Consider the following 22,775-nt stretch of genomic DNA (forward strand, 5'->3'; position numbering starts at 1 on the left):
AATATCCTCCTCCCGAGGCACTGAACTACCGCCAGATCTGGTTTGTTATTGCACTTCCCAGCATTGCACTCAAGACAAGAGGTGTCTGCTGTGCACAGTGCCCTGCGTTGTTGGTTTTTTGGGGGTTTTTTTTGTAATACAGACACAGATGTACCCACACATCCTCCCCCCCCTACACACACACGCGCGCACTCATTCCCTCTCTTACTACAGTTCTATGCTCCAGCTTCATTGTGGAGCTACCCACAGCGACTTGCGATTCAACTGCTAGTCCTGCTGTCACACGCTGCCTGCCCCAGGTGCGCTGACTCCGTAAAGTTTTACCCCTCTATTCAAAGGGCGCAGTGGAGTGAGTGCTTTTCAAAGGGGGGCGTTCACGGCTATGAAGGGGATCTTCCTAGTGTAAAAAAATACATTATTTCCCAACGCCTGGGAAGAGGCAGGATCCCTTTGCAGTAAGGCTCTGTAACCACGTACCTGACACAATTTCCTCTTTTGCATGGGCTCTGCCGAGCAGGTCAGCATCTGGCTTATGCCACTCTCTCTCTGTTTTTTATCTTCCTCTTAGTTAGCCAGCCTCCTTGGAGCTATAAATGAATCTCATTTCTCTGCTTTTTGGCGGAGGTGGTGCGGGTAGAGGACGGGCGGAAAACATGGATGTATTCTGTATGACTTTTTAAATACAAATTATTTCAGGGGACAATAGCAAACTGCCTCTGCCTTTTGGGACCACGCTGCATTGAAGGGGGCACCCAACCTCTGCATCTGCACATAGATGCCTTTCCAGAATGTACATAAATAGGCGGATACTTGCAGATACGTATAAGATGTGATTTATAGATAAGAGCGTATACACAGCTCTTCAAGGTGGCTGCAGTGTAAAAAGTAATGACTTTATTACCCCTGAAAGGTTCTGTGGTTCATACTTAACAGTCTTCTGAATTACAATTCATTACGCAGTTGTGCGCTCTCGAAAGCCATCCTACCAGCAGTACACCTCTCTGTGGTTATTCCCAATAAATAACCGGCAACATTGTATTGATTTTCTTTTAAAAATCATCGGAAATTAAGCACTTAGTTATAACTAGATCTGTTTTATTATTGAACTATGCTTGAGATTCCAGAGGTGACTTCCTAAACCACATCTTAAAACATACATTAAAAAGTCAATTTTACAGATGCTCTAGTGAGTGGCAGCTAGACGGTATCCACCATTAGCATAGATTTAATTTCAGCATCCTAAAATCCTCCATTTAAATAGAAAGTCTTTCCTTTAAAACAATGTTTCATCTTGCGTGGATGCTTATTAATATTGGCATTTGATCACAACTGCGCTTCTCTCTCTTTTCTCCCTCTCTCTTTGCGTTGCCATGTGGTTTCAGAAAGGTAACTAATCTCAGGAAAGAAAAGAAGTCAGGAGACTTTTTAAAAATATCTTCTCGCAGATTAATGATTCAGGCGGACTTGGAGGGGGTAGGAGGAGTGAAAGGGGTAGTTTAACCAGCACACATGGGTACCACATAACTATATTTACAATCCCTGATGTGATGCTTGGTGGGTAATCAATTATGACAGCGTTAAAATATTTTCTGGCAGTCCAGTTAACTGCGTTTGGGGTTTACTGATTCCATTTATGCTTTGTAATTATGGTCCACGGGCTCTCCCTAAACCCTTTTGGAGTAATGTGTGTAAACTCTTAACTAATAGATTTTTTTTGAACGCAAGGACTTTTCTCGGCACTTCCTGCAATATATATTCTGTCTCTGATGGCTGTATTTAATGGCCAAGTCCTGGTTTATGCTTTATAATCTGTTGACAAGTTTTCTAACAGACTTTCTGAAATAATGCACATATATTCAGGTCGGTTAGAAACTCCACAGTATTTTTAGAGTCGAGTAGATCTATATCCTAATGCACTGAGAGAGAGTGTAAATCATAGAGGATTTCATAGCCCTTTCAGTAGTTTTCTGTATGAAGTATGAGCAGCGTGGCCTCCAGACGTAACCTTTTAGAAAAAAAGACAGTGCTTTTATTTTATGGTGTAAAGTGCTTTTAGCTTCAGGGCTCGGAACGTGAATGTGGTCAACAAACAGCTCCTGCCAGGGATCTTAGTACAGTCGCCGCACGAGTGCTGGGGGATTGTCTGAATCAGTGATCGGGATTCGGACTGGAAAGGGTTAAAGGTCCACCTCTATGGAAATGACAAGATTAGAATACGTCGGGCATTGGCTGTCTTTAGAGTCAATACCTTTATCGACTTAAAAGACATAAATAAGCACATATATTCTGTTCCTGCCTCTTGAGTCCGGGGACCAGATTTTTTGGATATCTGTAATCCCCTTTCCAAGGTGCATCGCCACCATCTACATGTGACCTACTTAGTCTGTGATCTGTAGCTAGTCCTGAGAGACTAGTACATTCAAAAACAAAAACAGAAAACCCACCCCCATAAAATCCAACATGTCACAATAACTTAAGGGTCTAGCACCTAAACCCTACCAAAGCAAAGTTGTTCACATTCAGGTTAAATGGCAAATGGACACAGAGGATCTAACCCCAAATATAGTATCTAACCCAATTTAGGTAGGTTTGACTGAGTCTCTCTCCAAAGGAGGGGGAGGGGAGCCTTTGGTAATGCTGTGTATTTATGATGCCATTGAAGTTTCATTGAACTGAACGGAAACATTGAAATCTTACCCTTAATTCATCACCCTGTACCCTTGGTTTTTGCAGCAAATGTAGTAAGGTCACCCATGTATTCCTCCCCCCCTTACTCCCCTTACTCCCCGCCCCCTCCCTCCCCCCCGCCCCCCAAGCACAGAAGGCTGGGCAATGAAATGGAAGGGGTTTTTATGGGCCTGGTTCTTGCCAGGTGATGCTGAACACTCTGGCTAGAATCCTTCATACCATTTCAATGCATGTTTACTTTTGAGAGACAAGGTGGGTGAGATAATATCTTATATTGGACCAGCTTCTGCTGTTTAGAGAAGCTGGTCCAATAAAATATAGTGCCTCATCTACCTTGTCTCTTTACTATCCTGGAATCCACAGAGCTACAACTACACAACTTAACTTTAAGCAGGTAAGTAGTCCCACAATGGTGAAGTTGAATTCAGTGAGGGTGCTTCTGTGCTTAAAGAAGATAGGCATTTGCTTAAATACTTTATAGGATCAGAGCACCTATTAGAATTTAGACTGTTCATCTTTGTCTCTTTAGGGACTCACTTTATGGCTTTCAGTAAAGTCATTGTAAAAAACCCCCTTACACAAAACCATGCCCCATTTTAATTAATAGTAAGGGTTATAATGTAGTTTTGTTTGCTTGTTTGGTGATATACATTAGAAAGGACATGGGAGCAAAGAGACGGTACCCTGTCTATAGCTCCTTTGCGATGTTAATGTTGTGTACAGTGCTCTAACTAACCAACATTTCTAAAGTGCTTGTATTAAAGCATTTTAGCCTTTTTTGCATCTGTTGTAAAGCACTATGTACTATGACTGTGGTGAGCCAATTAAGGAATGAAGCAAGTGAACATGGTACTTTACAAATGTGAAAAATGTTAAGGTGATATTTGCATTAGAAATGTTGAGAGATTAGAGAAGAGCAAAGTCCCTCTCCCCCCCAAAAAAACCCAAAACCAAAACAAAAGAGGTAGTAACACTCCTCCCTATTGTTTTGTTTGGTTTATGTTATAATTTTGTAAGACTCAGCTAGGGCTATTTAAGAAAGGGAGCATCTTCTGTGAAGGAGGACTAGATTTCAGGGAATCTGACTTCTGTTGCTGGTTTTGTTGCTAACTTGCTGTCCAGTCTCAGTTGGAGTCTCTAGGTACTATAATTAATAATGTTTATTCTACATCTACAAAATAAAGACTTATTAAATAAATAGCACTTCACACACACACACACACACACACACACACACACACCATCACTTTTCCTAAGAGCTTTGTCTGTAGTCCTGATCCTGCAACTTCTGTCTACCCACACCAGGCTTTCATGGACAGGTGTTTGATGTTGCAGGATCAGGACCTAAAGGTGTGAAAGAATATAGTCTGGTTAATAAACAATTATCTTTATCCTGTTTTCTTTGTACCTGTTACATGGGAAACTAGGGTGCACAGTGTATGCCGCAGCAGCTGGCCCTAAGAGTCCTGTGCAAATGTTACTGGTTTTAGGCGTCACACAAATTATTACAATCTATATATGGTATGAGACAGTTCTGCTAACATCATGTTAGGTCACTGGATCAAATACAATGTCAAGGAGCCATTACAAAATGACACCAAGCTCCCCTAGCATTCAGCAATTTTGCATAAATAGACATAGTTGTACACTTTATAACAGGATAAAGTAAAAGCTATTTCTCTGGGCCTTATTGATCTGTAGGTTATTCAGGCAAGATGCAATGTAAGTGGAACACCTATAGTACAAAACTATTTTTTCAGTGAAGTCAATAGAACTGTAAATTCTAGGACTATTATTAATATTATCTTTCCACAGTAAGAAACACTGATGTATTATTTTACAAAAAAGCTACAACTTAGCTTCTGATCCTGCAGAAGTTTGCTAGAATGCAGTAGTAAGTCTTTGCAGGATTAAAACGTTCTGTACTAATTGTTAGGCTATAAGATCTTCCTTGTAAACTCCTCAAAGCAGAACCCTGGATGAAATCCTGGCTCCAGCGAAATCAATGGAAATTTTGCCGTTAAGATAATTGGGGTCAGGATTTCAGCACATGTTCCTATTTGTACAGCATCTAGCACACTTGAGCCCTGGGCTTGATCCTCTGAGCACTATTGAAAAATTGTTCAATAGCAGTTAATAATAAATCAAGCCTTTTAAAATTACATAACTTTGCTTTAAAACTTTAGAAAAGTGTGTGTGTGTGTGTGTGTGTATGTACACACGTGTGCAGGTGAGGCACCACTGATGATAAAGACAGAAGAAATGCTATTAAAAATCCTTTTTAAAAATTAAACATTTGGTTTTATTTACAGCATGATTTTATTCTACGCTGCTCCAGCCCATTAAGATAAAATTCAATATTAGTAAATGTATTGTACAAAAATGATTATAAAAGATTTGAAAATCATATCCGCTTTGGCATTTTGTATACCAGCTTTCAATTCAACATTATTTAAAACAAATGGGAGTTTAAACCCTCTTAAAATTTGGTTTTATAATGGAAATGCTGACAGACTCTTAATCAGAGCACCACTGCCAGCTACTGTCATAATGAAATAGCTGAGTTTTCATTACTATAGAAGCACATTACTAAGGTCTGCCAGTGTTTCTGTTATAACCCCCAACTTTAAGAGGTTATAATTTGGCAATTTAAAATTGCAGTGAGCTGAAACTTAAACTACAAACTGTCAGGACATACCTGAAATGGTTTTTACAAATAATTTGGTTACCTGGTTTTTGGTTTACAGAGCATCACAAAATGATTTGTAATGTTTTCCCCCTCCTTTTACCCACACTTAGGCTATGGATTTGTTTTCTAACAGAAATTTCAAAGGCAGTAATTGGTACTTTGTTTGATGTGGGACCTTTGTTATGCTGAAAATTTGTACTGGCATAAGAGTAGAGATATAAGTTAAAACCCTGACACCATCAAAGGGGTTATTGTGCGTGCATACATGCATTTATACATTCAGATGTACATATAGAAAGAGGGAACAAATGTGAAAGAGAAATGTTAGTTATATCTATCCCAAAAGAGAGACTTCTAAGCATGCTGGATAAAGAATGTAAGTGACTTGGATAAAAGGAGTGAAATCTCATAAAACTTATCCACTTTGTACATCAGTTACATTGTACTATATTTCACGGATAGCATCTCTCAGACCAATTTCTAACATAGTGCCAAAGAGGGCAGGCGCACACTGAGCCAATAATCTGAAATACATTTTTGGCACAATACAGTTTTGTGAGTAGGTCAAACTGATATCTATGCATATGGCAAGAATAGCTAGGACCAGGGATATATCCCAGACAGCTGCTGGTCACTTTGTTTATCTAAATTAACATTTCCCCAGAATCTTTTGATCTTCTTGTATTTCCTGAACATTTAGAAGTAAGTCCCAGATATATGTTGGCATTAGGACAATCATGATGTGCTCAGCCCAGTATCTTTTCGGCATTTTGAAACATTTTTGTAATGATTGAGGTATTTTACTTTGAACATTGAATATATACATACATTCAACCTACTGCTTTTTGTTATAAGGAGTTTTACTATGAATTACTCACAGTAATATTTTTATTTTTCATTTATAAAACTCTGTCTCCTAGAGTGATTTTTATCTTAGTAATTTCAAATCACATCAAGCTTACACTCTACCTACAGATGGCTAGTTATGGTGAAGTTATGTGATAAAACCAACTGACAATGAAACTATATATGGACAAGGACTGACAGACCAAGATAAGATTTTTTTTTAAATGAGCTGAAAAACTTTAACAACTACATCCTGTTACAGAGCCCGACCGTGCAACTCTTCATTGCACAGATCCTCTGTTGGAGATTCCCCTAAAAATTACAAAATATGAGCAGTTCTGGTGGATGAACATTCCTATGGATTTTGGTGGGAGTTTTGCCTCCCCCCTCCATCAAGAGTTCAACTGTAGCTTTGGGGGTCTACATTTGTAGCATTTCCAATGTATACATAATTCTAAAACTAAATATTATAAAGTCAGTTCCACCTTTGCTTGTCTGCCAAGAGGTGTGATCAAGATGATGGGCCTCTTGACTTGCTCATACAACTCCACTTGTCACCAGCTCCACTACGGATCAAGAAGAGTATATGGCCATATCTTTTTGCCTTGAAAGCCTGGCAATAGCATAACTACTAAGAGCTTGATTCTGAATTCATTGCTTACTCAGGCCTCAATTCAGCCATATTTCCAAGCACATACTTAACATGGAGAATAGCTAATATACCCAAGTATTTTTCGCCATTAGGTTTCTGATATTGGTTGCTAAATGGGTGGATTTTCCTAGCTAGCACACAATATAGAATTATTACAAACTAGTACAAATAAATCTTGCCCAATATATCAGCCAAACCAGAGCCATCACAGGTGCCCAAATTGCACCCAACATGGAAACAAACAGTAAGCAAACTTGATCCTTAAGCCTGGCATGGTACACCTTGTAACTTAAAGAACAGGCAGTGGTAGAAAGCCAACAATACCTAACATTTGACTCCCACAAATCTGATAAAAACTGGACTTTGTTTACTGTTTGCAATCACATGATCTGGGTCAATATGACAAAAGTGAGACACCAGCAGGGGTGAGTAACCACTGACTACAATGGTTATAATGTTATACTTAGTGCTCCATGTATGCACTGACTTGTGCTAGAGCACAGTAGTAGCTGAGATCTATTTACTGCCAGGTCCATGCCATGAAGGGTCAACATAACTCTACTGTTTTCTCTCTTTTACTCATCTGCTGCTGGTGGAGTGCCAGAGTCAACAGGATCGTGATCGGCAGTTGATTTAGAGGGTCTTCACTAGACAAGCTAGATTGATCATCACAGCATCAATCCACCCCATAGTGGAGACATCCTTGTGTATCCTTGCACAGATATGTTTGGGTGGCAGGCCAAGACAAAGATGGGACAGGAAAGGATTCTGTCTTCCTCTAAGCCTCTATTCTCCGTGTGGAAACAGTCTACTTGGACTTGGTACAGCATGACAAGCAGTTTTTGCTTCAATAAGAAAAAACAACAACACAGCCTTAAACATGTGCATATCTTAATACACACAAACAGTACGTACATACTTCAAATTAAGCATGTGCTGGATTGGGCCTTATATCTACATTAAGGGACTTAAATTAATATTAATATGTCTTTATTATTGATTTTTAGAGCTTAGTATTTCAACAATTAAAAAAAAAACCATTGTTTTAAAATGGGGAGCCTTCATATGACTTTTCAGTGTTAATCCTTAAGGCTGTGGTTAGTTTATGCAGTGGGAGACGAAAAACACATTTTTTCCAGAGTTTAACATGTGCTGTGCCAAGATCTAGACCAAAAAGAGAAAATCAGTTATAGCTATGAGTTGAGACCTTTCTTCTAAATTAAAAGTTTGAAAAAGTAGCTGCAAAGATATCATTTATACTATGTAATATTTTTCTGTGCAATGTTAACATCAGCTGTTTTTCTGTCAAAAGTTGCATATGAAATAATAGAATGCTTGCAATAATAATTTTAATGTGCACTCTATAGTCAGAATAAAGTGTGGCTATACAGCCTAATGTTGCACAGAAACATGTGGCAGCAAAGTATAATATGATTGGTGATAAATAATAGGATAAGAGCATCTTTCCTTGAGCAGTTTGGACAGCTATGTCACCATTTGTTATTGATAGTACATATAATTTTTACAATATAGACAAATTCTGGTTGCAGTGAAAAGGATGCTACAGCCATTAGTCTGAATAAAATTGTATTTGATTCAAATAATACAAAAGTTTACTACATAATATTACACAAAAAGCTGCTGTACAGTGAGAATAATGTGACTAACAGTATTACTTGAATGCTATTGTTCTGTGAATAATTATATCCTAGCATTTAAAAAAGCAAAGTCAATTAAATACAAAAACTACACTAATTATAATATTAAAGTTTAGGTTTCATTGTACTAAAACAAGTAAATTCACAGTTAAGGCTGTCACTCTAGTTTTAGCTGGCTGCATTATATATCCATGGCTTTTTTTTGCTGCTACGGATACAAAATTTTGTATCCGCACAGGGCTCTACATATGGCCCAGTAAAATCACTCAATACTTTAAAGCCCCTTGAAAAAGACAATAATTATGGCACCTTACCACAAGGAGGTGAGTTAACTTAAAGACCTAATGGACACGTAATTAATCAGTCATTGAAAATTTAAGATGCTTGAACCTATGCAGCAATGGATGTTGTTTCTATAAAAAAGGCCAAAAGTGTCTGAGAAACAAGGTGTATCTAAGTCATCCTTAGTACTGAAAGCCAATAAAAATGAAACTATTCTCTGTTGAGACCTAATTAGCTTTTATATTCAAAGCAGTGTTGCATATTTGTATTGTTGCTTATGAGTGGGACTAAAACAATATATGTACCATGGTACTATACTTTTAAAGTGTCTATTGAATGTGTTTTTCATTCTCCAAAACTGCCTCCTCCTTAGATGCACATATTCAGCAAATATGGAAAGGCTAATTATTTTCCCCTCAAATGACAAGTGCTTCTCTACAACAATTTTCATAGCATCAGGGACCGTGGGTCTTCAGCCCTGTAACTTTAAAAATACTCCCTTGGAATCCTAAGATGAAAAAAAATTGGTAAATAAATTCCATGCTATGGACTGTACATGGAATAGTCTTGTATCAGAGCCACTGTTCATGTATGATACTGTTTCATTCTCTTAAAGGAGGATATACATTTTTCGGTTACCTTTCCTGACTGTAAAGCAATCACAGAAAACTACAGGAGGTACCATAAATATGCAAATTACTGAGAGATAACTGGTTTCAGTGGTTACGCCTTCAAGTAGTAGAAAACGTGAATGCTCTGGAGCTCTTCGTTCCAAGTAATTTGTATGTTTGTGGTGCCCCCTGCTGCACTCACAAGTTGTCCAGGAAAAGGAGAGCAAAATCTTGAAGCATTTGAACATGGGTAAATATACATATATTACAGCAGCGTCCACTAGCATGCTATAGTTAAAGGTCTGCCAGTATTTCCATTATCAGCTCTCTTTTTTCAGAGGTTTAGGCTCAGCTATGAATATCTGCTTTGGGCAAAACCTTAGCAAGGTTTTAGCAGGGGAATGATTTATTTATCTTTTTTAAATATAATTTTCTTACAAATAACTGGATTTACTTCCTCTCTATGTTATTTGTTCATATATATTATATTTCTTTATTACAATGTGTAGTAGTTCACCTTCCACACCAGATACTCAAAAAGCTGATGTCAGTTTGATATCACCTTTTTCTAATTACAAATCTATTCAATATATCTATATCTTGATGTACTCGTCTTAAAGGCTCTCGTAGATTAAAATAAGGACTGAATCACTCTTTTTCTATGTTATGTACCTTCTCATAAAATCTGGCTATATTTGTGTATATAACCGTAATCTCATTACCATGAAAACAAAATATAAACCTCTGTCTTTTCTAACTCAGATTTTGACTGGTTAATTGTAGTTATTTGCTCCTGTATTGAAGTGACATTTAAATCAAATATATAATTCATCTTTTAAAATTTACTAACATACATTTGATGATTTAGAAGTTAAAAACAAGGAAGAGAAAAAAATCTTATGACTTTCAGATGCTTTTCTACCCTTGGTTATTACCTTACAAATGGCTTTGATTGTCAAAGTGTATTTTTGGAGGCCATTAGTCCACAAGATAGACTAAGTATTCTAGTATTTTTTTAAAAATCTAAATGATATAACTAAGTTATAAGAGTTACGAATTGGCTACAGTTGATGGGCGCTAACTTTATTACAAATATCTATATTTACACTGTGGTGATTCTATATCACAGAATAACATGATACAATTAAGGCCCATGATAGTCTATTGAATACACCATATGCATTTTAAAAATTGCCTGGAAATGTATTCCCCTGACAGAATCTAATGGTTCAGAGGGAGATCTTTCTCTATAAAATAATAAACATTGTTATAGACCAGTCTATTATGTAACTGTTCACAAGTGTCTATGAAATTTGTTTATGTTTTTAATGCTAAAGCAAAGCAAGACAGAGAGAGAATTTAAACCACAAAAACTACATGTAATTCAGATCCTTAACTTTTAAGCCACAAAGGCAAAAAACTGGTATTCTATACTTAAGGAGGCTCCCATTATGCTTCAATGTAGCAGAAGTCTCAGAACTCATGTGTGATGCTATTCAGTAACATATTACAACAGATAGGCACTAGATGAGTGAATTAAGAGTGACAACCTGGAATTCCAGGCTTACCTCTGACTTTCCTTGTCTCTGTGGGTTTAAGCCTGATATTCAAGTCTATTTAAGAATGGATAGTTAGATAGCTAGATAGATTTTTCTGTGTGTTGGAGTGGTGATAACAGCATTATCCATGTAGAATGAATTGAACTATAGATAAGACTACTAATAGTAATAATTATTATTAATTATTACTATTACTTTCTATTACTGAAAACTTCAAATAAGTCTCCTGAACTATATGTGAGGGATTTCTTTCCCATGCTAACTCCAGGGTAGATTGCTGGAAAGGGTTGACTGTTAGAGAACGAAAACCAGTGCAGTACACAGCAGTTGGGAATCGAAGCCCCTCTTTACCAGAACCCCTGCCATATAAATACTGTCACTCACCTTCCAGACACTCAGTACAACCATTCAATCTATTGAATCAAGAGACTGTTTGATCTTATCTGCATCTGTGAGCTGACTGTCAACCTGCTTAGGCTGCATATTAAATCATCTATAGTAGCTGTATCAAGCTGGGATGATCTGTTAATTCTAAATTTATTAACCCTTGGAGTGCAGTTATCATGTTTAATCTAGTGTAGCCAGCATTTATTTTACAAGACTAAATCCTTCTTTAAGATATGGCTGTGCTGTAGGTTAAGGAATCATTAATGTGTAAGACACCATTATAATTGGAAGAAAACTCACTTTGATCTTGAAATGCCACTGCCATCACTACAATTCCAAACAGACTTGGGTATCTTTGCTTCAACATAAATGTTGTGTTCCTCTATGAAATTGTCTAATTGTCTTGTGGAGAGTGTTGTCTAAAGACAATTACAGGGGAGAAGAATGGCCTCCTTCAACATTTGGGTTGTGCTTGTCCCATCAGGATGATGGTTGAATAATCAAAGGACCACACCAGAATGTTGTGCACAAAGGCTGACCTGAGGGACTGGCAGTGTTACCAAACACCAGCCATCCTAGCTAACTCACACTTCTGCCACCCAGATCAGAATTCAAAGCTGTGCAATAGCCATTAGGTCTCCTCTTCAGACTCTTGCATGACTCACTAGCAATGTAGTTCCATATATTTAAAAAGCTGCATATGTTAATCTGATTGTTATACACACACATCTCTCCCTGTCTCTCTCTATCTATTATACTGGCACGTTGCTGATGTTATCACCATAGTCTCAGCTTTTATTTCAAGCCCAAAATGCTCGGCATGCTTCCTTTTTTGGTAATCACGTGCCCGAGATCTCTCTAATGTAGCCTAATAACAATTTTAGCATTCAGATGAAGCGATTTCATTCTGTGACTGCCTTTTCTATTAGATTTGATTTTGAGAAGCCCCAGTGGGTGCCTCCGAGGCAGAGATCTATCTGTGAAGCTGCAACCGATTCAATAGCAGCCTGAGCTAACCTTGACCTTTCCCTAGACCCTGCTCCATCTGGTGCCAGCCTGTTCCCCCCTCCTCCTCCTCCTCGCTTCATAGTCCACATTGATCAAGGCAGAATCGAGCGCCTGGTCTCCCTCCAAGGGCTGGGCAGTCTCGGGAAAGGCAGCACATTTCAATCTATGGAAATGATCAAATCTCTTATGCAATCAGAATCCTACATAGAGACTTGTGATTTGATATTTCATTCGCCTCCCAAGATTCCCCCCTACGCCGCCTTACATCCTCCCCCCCCCCCCAAGCAGGAATTTAAAAGCTATAAAACAACGGCTTTCCCCAACACCTGGAAATTATCAACCCTGCTACTTACACAGATTGAACGCTTCACAATTTGATTTTATTTGTGTTTTCTTTTTTCAACTCGCTGGGATTTTTTAAATCTAAGATTTTTAAAAAAATGTGTAAGAAGACTTAGCCAAGCAGCTTTCCTTTTCCTTTCCCTTACATCGAACACCCACAAACACAAGCATCGAAAGCCATCTGAATATTCTGTATAGAGCTCCATTTCCCTGCATACAGTTTTAAGACAATTTTGCGTCTTCTGTAGAGTAGTTGAAAAGAAAGAGCCAAGAAACTGGGGGTGAGAGTTTGAATTGATCTTCCTGTAAAGCCACTTCACTCTATTCCCCACCTCTCCGAGAGTTCACGGCTATTTTATTTTCTAAATCACATATTACATTGATCGTCCTTTCTCCAGCATACACCCTCCCCACCCCCCTTGTTGTCTTGATCAGGGCTGGGAGGTGTTTGAGTCTGGAAGGGGGGGTCACGTGGGCAGCCGGTGGACAGCAGCAGCCGCTCAAAGGAAATTGACTGACTGGCCGCTTGGGCGCATTTCAATATATGGAAATGACCAGAGGCTTCTGCAATAAATCAGCACTCAACACTTTGTCATTTTTCTAGTTCTGCTTCATTTTCTTATTTTCTTCTTCACGCCGTAGCTTGATTTCTCCATTCCACATCTCTCCACGCACCCAGCCCTGCCTTTTGCCTGGTTCTCCTTTCACTGGAAACATCCTCCCCCCCCACCCCCGACCCCCGCTTTCTTCTGAAAATAAAATAAAACTCGTGGAGGGCTTTAGTTGGTCTGATGTGAGTGGCTGGATTTCTTTGATACTGCCCCTTTGCATCAGGAATTGACTAGCGTTATATTGTCAGGTAGCTAGTCAATTCCACAAGGAAAGGGGGACCCCTCCCTTCCTGCAAATGCTTACTGAAGAGTTTACCCTGGGGAAAAAAACCTTGAATCTACGAGCCCCGGTTGGTATCTTGTGCAGGGGATGTTTGGCCGAACGCACCACACATTTAATCGGAGAATTTGTCTTGCACGTTGAAGCTTTTTTTTTTTTAAAATGGGGGCCTTTTTTTAAGTGGGGGGGGGGCTATCCTGCACCTGGGGCTTATTCTCCAGAAGTTCCTATTTCGTGAATTTCACGATACATGGTACCACACGACAGAAGGGGGGGGGAGGAGGAGCACAACCACGCTCTGTGTAACTTCTCTAAAGCAAACGAAGCAGCGTTTCCAGCCATGGGGTGTTTTGTTTTTGGAAACGGCGTTATTTCCTCCCTCCTGTATTGCATGTGATGGGAGCGGTTTAAATGTTTCATCTTGGATCCCGGGTCTTCCTCCTTTTTGCTCCTGGCTGTGTGAACAATAGGCATGCAGAGGGGCAGTGGTCATCACTCCATAAAACTCGGAACCTAATTAACTGTATTAAAGGGGGACTCTGTTTATGCAAGATGACAGCTTGTGGAACTAACCCTTTCCGTGGCTGACGCTGGGTGGGAAACTTACACATGAGCGAAATTCAGCCCTGGTGGAAGTAGGTGTACTCATTTACCCCAGGACTAAATTTGGCCCGTCCTCGCCAGCTGGAGCTCACTCCCTCTAAAAACACGTCATTTTTGATCTTCTTGGCGCATTGTTTTTTGTAACCAAGATAAACTGGGTGTGGTTCTTTTCCCTCTCTGTTTGTCCTGTGCATACTTCGGAGTGTAGCAGACAAATCCAGGACACCTTTTTAATGATAACTGGGACTTTAATTACAAAACAACTAGACTTCATATCAAATCAGATCAAAAGGTGTCTCAGAATTTCAGTTGCACTGGAGCAGTGATTATTGTGTTATGTAAGTTGGTAGACATAAAAGTATGTATTTTCCTTACTATTCTCCTACCTGAAAATTACATTATTAAATACAATACAACTTCCTCAACATCAAAGAAAAAATTGTAACAGGAGTAACCATGTTCAGCTATCTTTGTTTGTTTGCCAGGCACTTTTCCATTGCAAAATACTTTTTACTAACATCCACTGTGGATTTTACAGTTATACTACATTGTGTACCATGTCTTAATATTCCTTGATCCCTAATTAACAGGACAATGTTTATTTCATTTACAATTACTAACTATAAAGAAATTCTTCTGAGGAAACAATCACATTGTTCATCTCAAATTATTAAGTTTCATATTTTACATATCAGAAATATATGATCTCACAGACATATATGCCACATACAGCAGGATCAGTTCTATAATAATTGCTCATCCAGGTTTTGGGTGTGCAAGCTATGGAGAAATGAAATGGGCTCCAGATAGATGACACAGGTTTATGAAAAAAGTGTCTTGAGAATATGTTTCTTTTTGTTTTGAGGAATTTGTTTTGATTTAGGTCTATAGATAGTAAAAAAAGGAATAAACTGTGAATTACACTGAATGTAATTTTTTATCACTTTAGTATTACACTTTCTCTCTGCAATGTTACAAAGATTTAGAACATTTTCAAAACTTTCAGATCTAAGCTGTCTTGTGCAGTCTAAGGTTTGTCTGGAAGACCTGCCAGCACATGCCAGCTAAAAATGAGTGTCAATTAATAATAATAACAACAAAAAAACCTCTCCTTATTTCTACACTCATGCAATTTAACAGGTTTTGAGAAAACCACTGAAGCAGTGGTGAGAATTTTCCAATATATGCAGAACTAACAGTTTTCATTGTAAAACACCACAGCTTCCCAAAATAGAACTGACTATTTCTTAACTTCCTTTGATGCCAACCTATGCTTATTATTATACTCTTAAAATAAAGAATATTCATTTTTTACAAAAACACATTTTGTTCAACCACGTAAGCAGCCAACTGAAACACAATCTTAAATCTGGATCATTTCAGTTGCTGTACTATGTGTACTCCAAAATTAGAAATATTTTTAGATACGTAATTTATGAGCATTTTTAACAAAATATTTTCAACTACATCAGACAGATCACTAATATATGCTTGCCCTAAGACTACAACAGCATCCATAAGCTCTTATTTTTCTGATCTACATGGGAAATCATGTAACCTCTGCCGAAATTCCCAAATGTGGTTTTTTTAAGCATATTGTACTGGTTAATTATATGTGAAGTGGCTCAAAAAACCCAGTTTGAGATATGAATTGCCATCTGTTGAAATAAGGGAAAACCAGAAAGTAAGTGAACATCTTTTCTCACCTTTTTTAATAGTATCATGAACAACATTCTAGAATATTTTAAACTTTTAGCTTTATTATATATATATTTTGTATAGATCTAATCTTTGGTCAGTGCTTTGATTACATACTTAAATACATAATTATTTTTCTTTAATTTCCTATATATGTCTTCTTATAAAACTGCATTCCATTAGATAGTGCATCCTATTTAATTTCAGGAATTGAGGATCAGATCCTGTTTGTGAGCTGAAAGTCAATTCACCTCTGTACTGAGAGCTTATGCACCATTTAAAACCTCAAAATAAGGTTAAAGTGGGACTGAAGTATTGCATAGACCTTGTATTGGCTCTATGCACAGGGGTGAATAATACTAATACCTAGGTCTTCCATAGTATTTAATATCAGTAAATATCAAAGCACTTTACAAAGGAGGTCAGTATGATTATCCACATTTTTACAGATGAGTAAACAGAGGCACAGAGCAGGGGAGTGACTATCCCAAGATCTCCTATCAGGCAACCAATGGATCCAGAAATAGAATCCAGGACTACTCAGTCCCAATCCAGTGCTCGATGCACTAGACCACACTGCCTGAATGAATGTCACATAGCTGGTGTACCTATAAACTGCCAATGACCTCAGTGAGCATTTTGGATGGGTGCACAAAGAAATCTAGAACCAAAGGCCTGTGATTATACTAGTATAAATACTTCCCGGTGCTTTTTTTCTGCTATGGCCTATATATATATATCCATATGATGTATCCTACCAGAGACATAAGAGTAATCTGCAGTACACCATTTACAGCCAGTAGAATACTATCCATACAGACAATTGCCTCTCCCACTTACCTGGGTTTGCCCCACTAGTGCTAGCCATAAAAAAAGCAAAATCAATATCTTTCTATTTGGCTGTACTTTCTTTCTACTATTCCCAACCCCCACCCACCTAGTAGCCCAAGAGCTTTTGAACTCATTTATTTTCTGTTTCCTGGCCACCAGCTGCTCTGCTGATGTGTCCCAAATACTTTGTGCCTGCCAGTTATAGAAAGAAAAGCAAGCAGGACCTTCTGGACTCAGAGTGTCACAGGGCCATTGTTGGTAGAAAAGGAAAATAAACAGGCTCTGGACATTGAGGACACAAATCAGGCGATCAAGACTTGGATGGGAAGCAATTCAGTTTGTAGGGAGCAGGAGCTCAGAGTCAGTGCAAAGGCAAGAGGGGGGTGAAAATACTTTGAAGATGAGTCTAGCTCATGATGGTTTAATCTCACAACCAGATCACACCTGAGGTATTTTCTCCTTCTGATTCTCATGTGTTTAGTGGTGTCACTGGAGAGTGACACTGAGCCTCACTCAGGGAAGACTGCTATATTTTATACTCTCTTTAGCTGTGCTCATATCCCTGATGCTTTCACTCTTTAACATTTACTTACCATTTGCACCATTAACAAAAATTAAAAAGGGGAAACAGTTTTATATTGGGAGCTAATTCTCTTGGTCCCTTATAGCTGGGACAAAGAGAAGAAGGGATCTAAACTGACACAATTAACAAATGCAAATATCATAAAAATGGGCTCCTTTCTGCCTTCTCACTCACCTGTGTTTTGCCCCAGTAGTGCTAGGCCTGCACATTTTTATTTCCAACAGTGTCCCTATCAGGACTGCGTGGTAACAACAAATACCTCGAGAGTGATATGCAGCATATGAGAACTCACTGGGATGGCTGTATCACAGTGTACACCTACACATTCTACACCTCACATACACCTCACACCATAGTATTACGAGTCAAATCACCTGTCCTCCATAGCGAATAAAAATGAAATATATTCATGGAATTTTGAATACTGCAGCCTGACAGCATATGTCATTTCTTACATATGATATGACTGAATGATCAAAAAGTAGCAGCACATTTTTTGTGGCAAAAGATTCTTCTGTTTCAAAGGGCATAATGCATACCTTGGGATGAGGTAAACCTGAACCCTTCAGCTAGTACTTAAGGCCCCTAGGAGTGCGCTCTGAAATAAATCTGCCTGAAAGAACATACTGGTATTCTGAGAAACATTTCATGAGGCTTAAAGATTTTTGTTTTACTTTTTGAGTTTAGCAATGTGAAGGGAAAAAGATGAGCTACAGGACATAGCATTGTATTTTGAACAATCTTTTCCTAATTCAGAAACTGCTACAATATTATCCTACCAGAGCTTACAAGTATTATCACAATAAGAATTTGTCAGTCGTTCCATTCTAAAGCCTCTCACTTAAAAACACTTGGCTATAAAAGTAACACTAGGCTGACTGTTAAAAGGGCAGTTTTAGTTCATTGGGGGTGGGCTGCAAAGGGATCACTAATGTTCTTTTTTAAATTGCAGGAATGTAATTCCAAATGGAAGTTTACTGTCATTAGATGCTTTTTTCCCCCTTTGTGCTCTTATAATTTAAAAAATGGGAACATGATTTTTTGAAGTTTGTTGGTCCACAATGGAAACTAATGATTTCTGTGATTATGTGTGAGGGGTGAGGAGGAGGGACAATTAAAACAGCGAATTGATTTATTTAAGACACACGGGGATGCTGCAGATACACAATCACTTTATTCAGCAAAAATTCCATGCAAAGTATGTCAAGTCAGGACTAAAGCTGGCACTAGCAATGTGATCTGTGATCTGTGAACCACTGGCAGACCACGGAACACTGACATGTAGTCTGTGAGACTCTCCTTCCATTACAGTAATAAAGCATTCATCACCATTGAAGCAATACTTCCAGGTGGAGGTGGCTGTGATGCAGGCCACCACACATAGGCTGTGTCTAGACTGGCAAGTTTTTCCGCAAAATCATCTGCTTTTGCAGAAAAACTTGCCAGCTGTCAACACTGGCCGCTTGAATTGCCGCAAAAGCACTGACTTCCTACTGTAAGAAATCAGTGCTTTTTGCGGAAATACTATACTGCTCCCATTTGGGCAAAAGTCCCTTTTGTGCAAAACTTTTGTGCAAAAGGGCCAATGTACACATCTGAGATTTGTTTTCCGCAAAAAAGCCCCAATCGCGAAAATGGAGATCGGGGCTTTTTTGCGAAAAAGCGCGTCTAGATTGGCCACGGACGCTTTTCCGCAAAAAGTGCTTTTGCGGAAAAGCGTCCGTGCCAATCTAGATGCTCTGATCCGAAAATGCTTTTAAAGGAAACTTTTCCGTTAAAAGCATTTGCGGAAAATCATGCCAGTCTAGACGTAGCCATAGGGTACATCTACACAGCACACCATTATTTTGACCTAATGTCAAAATAATGTCGAGCTGGAGAACTTCTTACTCCAACTCCTGTAATTCTCATTTTATGAGGAATAAGGGAAGTTGGAGAAAGGGAAGCTGGAGGACTTCCTGCTGTGTAAACAGCACCAAAAGTCGAAATAAGCTATTTCGACTTAAGTTACACAATTGATGTAGCTCAAGTTGCGTAGCTTATTTTGGCTTTAGCCCTGCTCTGTAGACGTGCCCATAGACTTCCAGAGAAGAAATTATGAACCAAGCAGCTGAACACATCACATTAAAATGAGGGTGGTTTCCAGCAAGTCCTAATACTATTTTTTCATATAAAAAGTACTGTTGTTGTAACAGATGGAATGTAAGTATAAGAGGCATAAGTGTGTGTAGTCCACAGTGTAAGTCTGAGAACTACAGGGCAAATGTGAATGTGTGCCTAAGCAAGGTGGTTGATGTTACAGAATGGGCAGAAAAGTGTACAAGGTGGATATTTTGGTGTCTATGCATGGCTACTATACTGACATGGCGATGGAGTACAACATCTCTTTATACATGCACCCTGAGCAGTCCTCCTCTCGTAACTGACAGGAAAGATTGCACTGGTTCCAAGAGGTCTACTACAGATGCCAATGCTTGAATTAGAAACACTTTTGAAAGTCTCTTGTGTATGGATTCAAGTTATAGACCACAATTGCTCGAAAAAAGAGCAAAGTACCATTTTAAAGGGAAAACTGTGTTTTAAAAGGTCACTAAAAGCATGATCCAAAGTACACTGAAAAGAACATGAGTCTTTCTACTGATACCAGCAGGCTTTGGATCAAGCTGAAGCAGGACTATTTATGGGGTGTAGAGGCTTTTATCTCTAAGGCCACATCTGCACTTGCCACACCAGAGAGCGAGCTTCTGGCATTTGATTCAGTGGGTCTAGTAAAGACCCACTAAATTGAACACTAAAGGTGCCCCCTCTCAGTCGTGAGGAATAAGGGAAACCAACGGGAGTATCTGCATTCCTTCATCTCCCACTGTGAAGACGGCACTAAGCTTGACTTAAGGTATGTTGATTCCAGTTGCTTTATGTAGTTGGAGTTGCGTACCTTAAGCCAACCTTCCAGGTCTACTATAGACCTGGCATATATCTGCCAGATTAAAGGTGAGACCAAACAAAAGCCTGGTGTTTGAAAAACCCCAAGCTTTGGGAATTTCCCTGTTATTAAACACATTTGAATATATGCAAACCTTAAAGAAATTCTCTTTGTACCTTGAATTTCTTTGTTCAAATCAGTAGTAAATATTGTTGGCATCTGATGGGATGACTATTGGGTATTCTGTGCAAGATGGCCTGAGGATGTCAGTCCAATACACAGCCAAGAGAAGCCCACTTTCTGGTAGCCTCCCGCGATGGCAATCTCAGTGAGGACGTATCTCTCATTTCACAGCTGATCCCTCCAAGTCAGGCTGGAAACATGGCAATGAAAAAAATTTGATTTCCTGCTGCCTTTGCAAAGAGATGACATTATTCTCCAGGACTGTCTATCTGGCACCATTCACAAAAATTCGCACACACAAAAAATAGCGAAGGAAGAGTAGTATGGGCTTTACAAATTCTGCAACCACACTAGATAATTTCTGTAAACAGTATGTTCTATGCATGGAATGAATTCATGACCCAGCTTCCTTAGCCACCAGAAGCTGGGACCCCTGCAGAGATAACATGTTGATCTCACAGGGTATGTCTACACTACCACCCTAGTTCGAACTAGGGTGGTAATGTGGCAACCGAAGTTGCAAATGAAGCCCTGGATTTGAATTTCCCCGGCTTCATTTGCATATTGCCGGGCGCCGCAATTTTTAAATGTCCGCTGATGCGGACTCCGTGCCGCGCGGCTACACACGGCACGGACTAGGTAGTTCAGATTAGGCTTCCTATTCCGAACTACCATTACTCCTCGTGGAAGCCTAATCCGAACTACCTAGTCCGTGCCGTGTGTAGCCGCACGGCACGGAGTCCGCACTAGTGGACATTTAAAAATGGCGACGCCCGGCAATATGCAAATGAAGCCTGGAAAATTCAAATCCCGGGCTTCATTTGCAACTCCAGTTGCCTACATTACCACCCTAGTTCGAACTAGGGTGGTAGTGTAGACATACCCACAGAGGTAAGAAATTCCTGTGATTCCTTCTGATTGATCCAGAGGAGGCAACAATGGCTTCCAGTGAAAGAAGTATCCTGGTCCCTTTTAAATAGAAAGAAAAGTTGGCCTCACAGAGTCTTTTAGAAGGTACATGGGAGAGGGAGGGTTTTTGAAGGACAAAGAAAGAAGGAGTCATACCTGAAAGTTAAAGACTTGATTAGATAGGCCCAAATTTTGGAATGTCTACTATCCTGTGAGTGTAATCATAGGTGGGTGTGCATCAAGTATATTAAGAAAAACATTATGCTTGTGCAAGCATGTGCAAGACAGGTGTGGGGAACTGGCACTTTTTACATTGTGGGTTGCAGGAATACAGAGTGAGGGAAGAATGTGTGATATCTCACTTCTCCATGAGAAGATGCTTGGCAAGTATTTTGTTACATTAACTTTAAAAAATGTGACATTGAAACAGCACCAACAGACAAACACTATCGCAGATTTGTGAGCGCACATCACACACATGGGCAATGGCTGATGCATGGGGGGGGGGAGTCTATATCATTTGAGATCAGAATTGGGGCTTTAGGAGTCTGGCTAAAAAAAAGAAAAAGCCAAACCCCCCCCCCCAAACAACCCAGAGTTAAGTGTGGAATTCCATCCTTAAACTGTTGCATTTTGTTTCCATACTGTTGTTAGTGTGGTTCTCTACTTTCAGTCTTAGCTATTCAGATGACAAAATGGTTGAGATTTATTGGACCAACTTTTGTTGGTGAGAGAGCAGTACTGGTGCAGGAACAGTATTTAGGGTGGTGGTTCTGAGCTGAGTCCCTGCCCTTACATCCCTCACCCCTCACTGTCCCAGGGTGGGGCCAGAAGCAGAGCCCAGGCATTGGGCTAGCATCTGGGACCAATGGCTAGGACCCTGGGGCCAGCAACTGGGATCTCGGGCGGTAGCAGGATCAGCAGCCAGGACCCCATTTGTGGGTGGAGACACCGGATGCAAAACCTTTGCAAAACTCCCACACCCATATTTCACGCACCTATGCGAGACAGATAGTTTTCACACTTACATGACTACACTAGTGAACGTACAGCAGCATAGCTACACCAATGCCACTGCTCCTTATAGGATCCTTTGTGGAGCCACTTTGTGCCATGATAAAACCACCAAGGTGGTAGCACCACTTATACCAGCCAAACTTGTGTAGCTCCGAGGATTTTTTTTCAGACCCTTGAAAGAGACAAGTTTTGCTGACCTAAGTGGTAGAGCAGACATGGCCACAGAGCTGTTCTAAATATGGGAAAGTGTCACAGCTACATACAAGGTGAAATGGGTTGTTTAGTTAACACATATTTTAAGGGACCACTCAAGAGTAAGTGGCCCATTAACACTTCTGAGGTGATAGGGAAGAAATGAGGAGTGAGAGGAGGTGTAGACAGGTAGTTGTTAGTGGATTGCAGACAAGCCCAGGGA

Source organism: Pelodiscus sinensis, chromosome 3 (assembly GCF_049634645.1).
Source record: "Pelodiscus sinensis isolate JC-2024 chromosome 3, ASM4963464v1, whole genome shotgun sequence".
Lineage (NCBI taxonomy): Eukaryota > Metazoa > Chordata > Testudines > Trionychidae > Pelodiscus > Pelodiscus sinensis.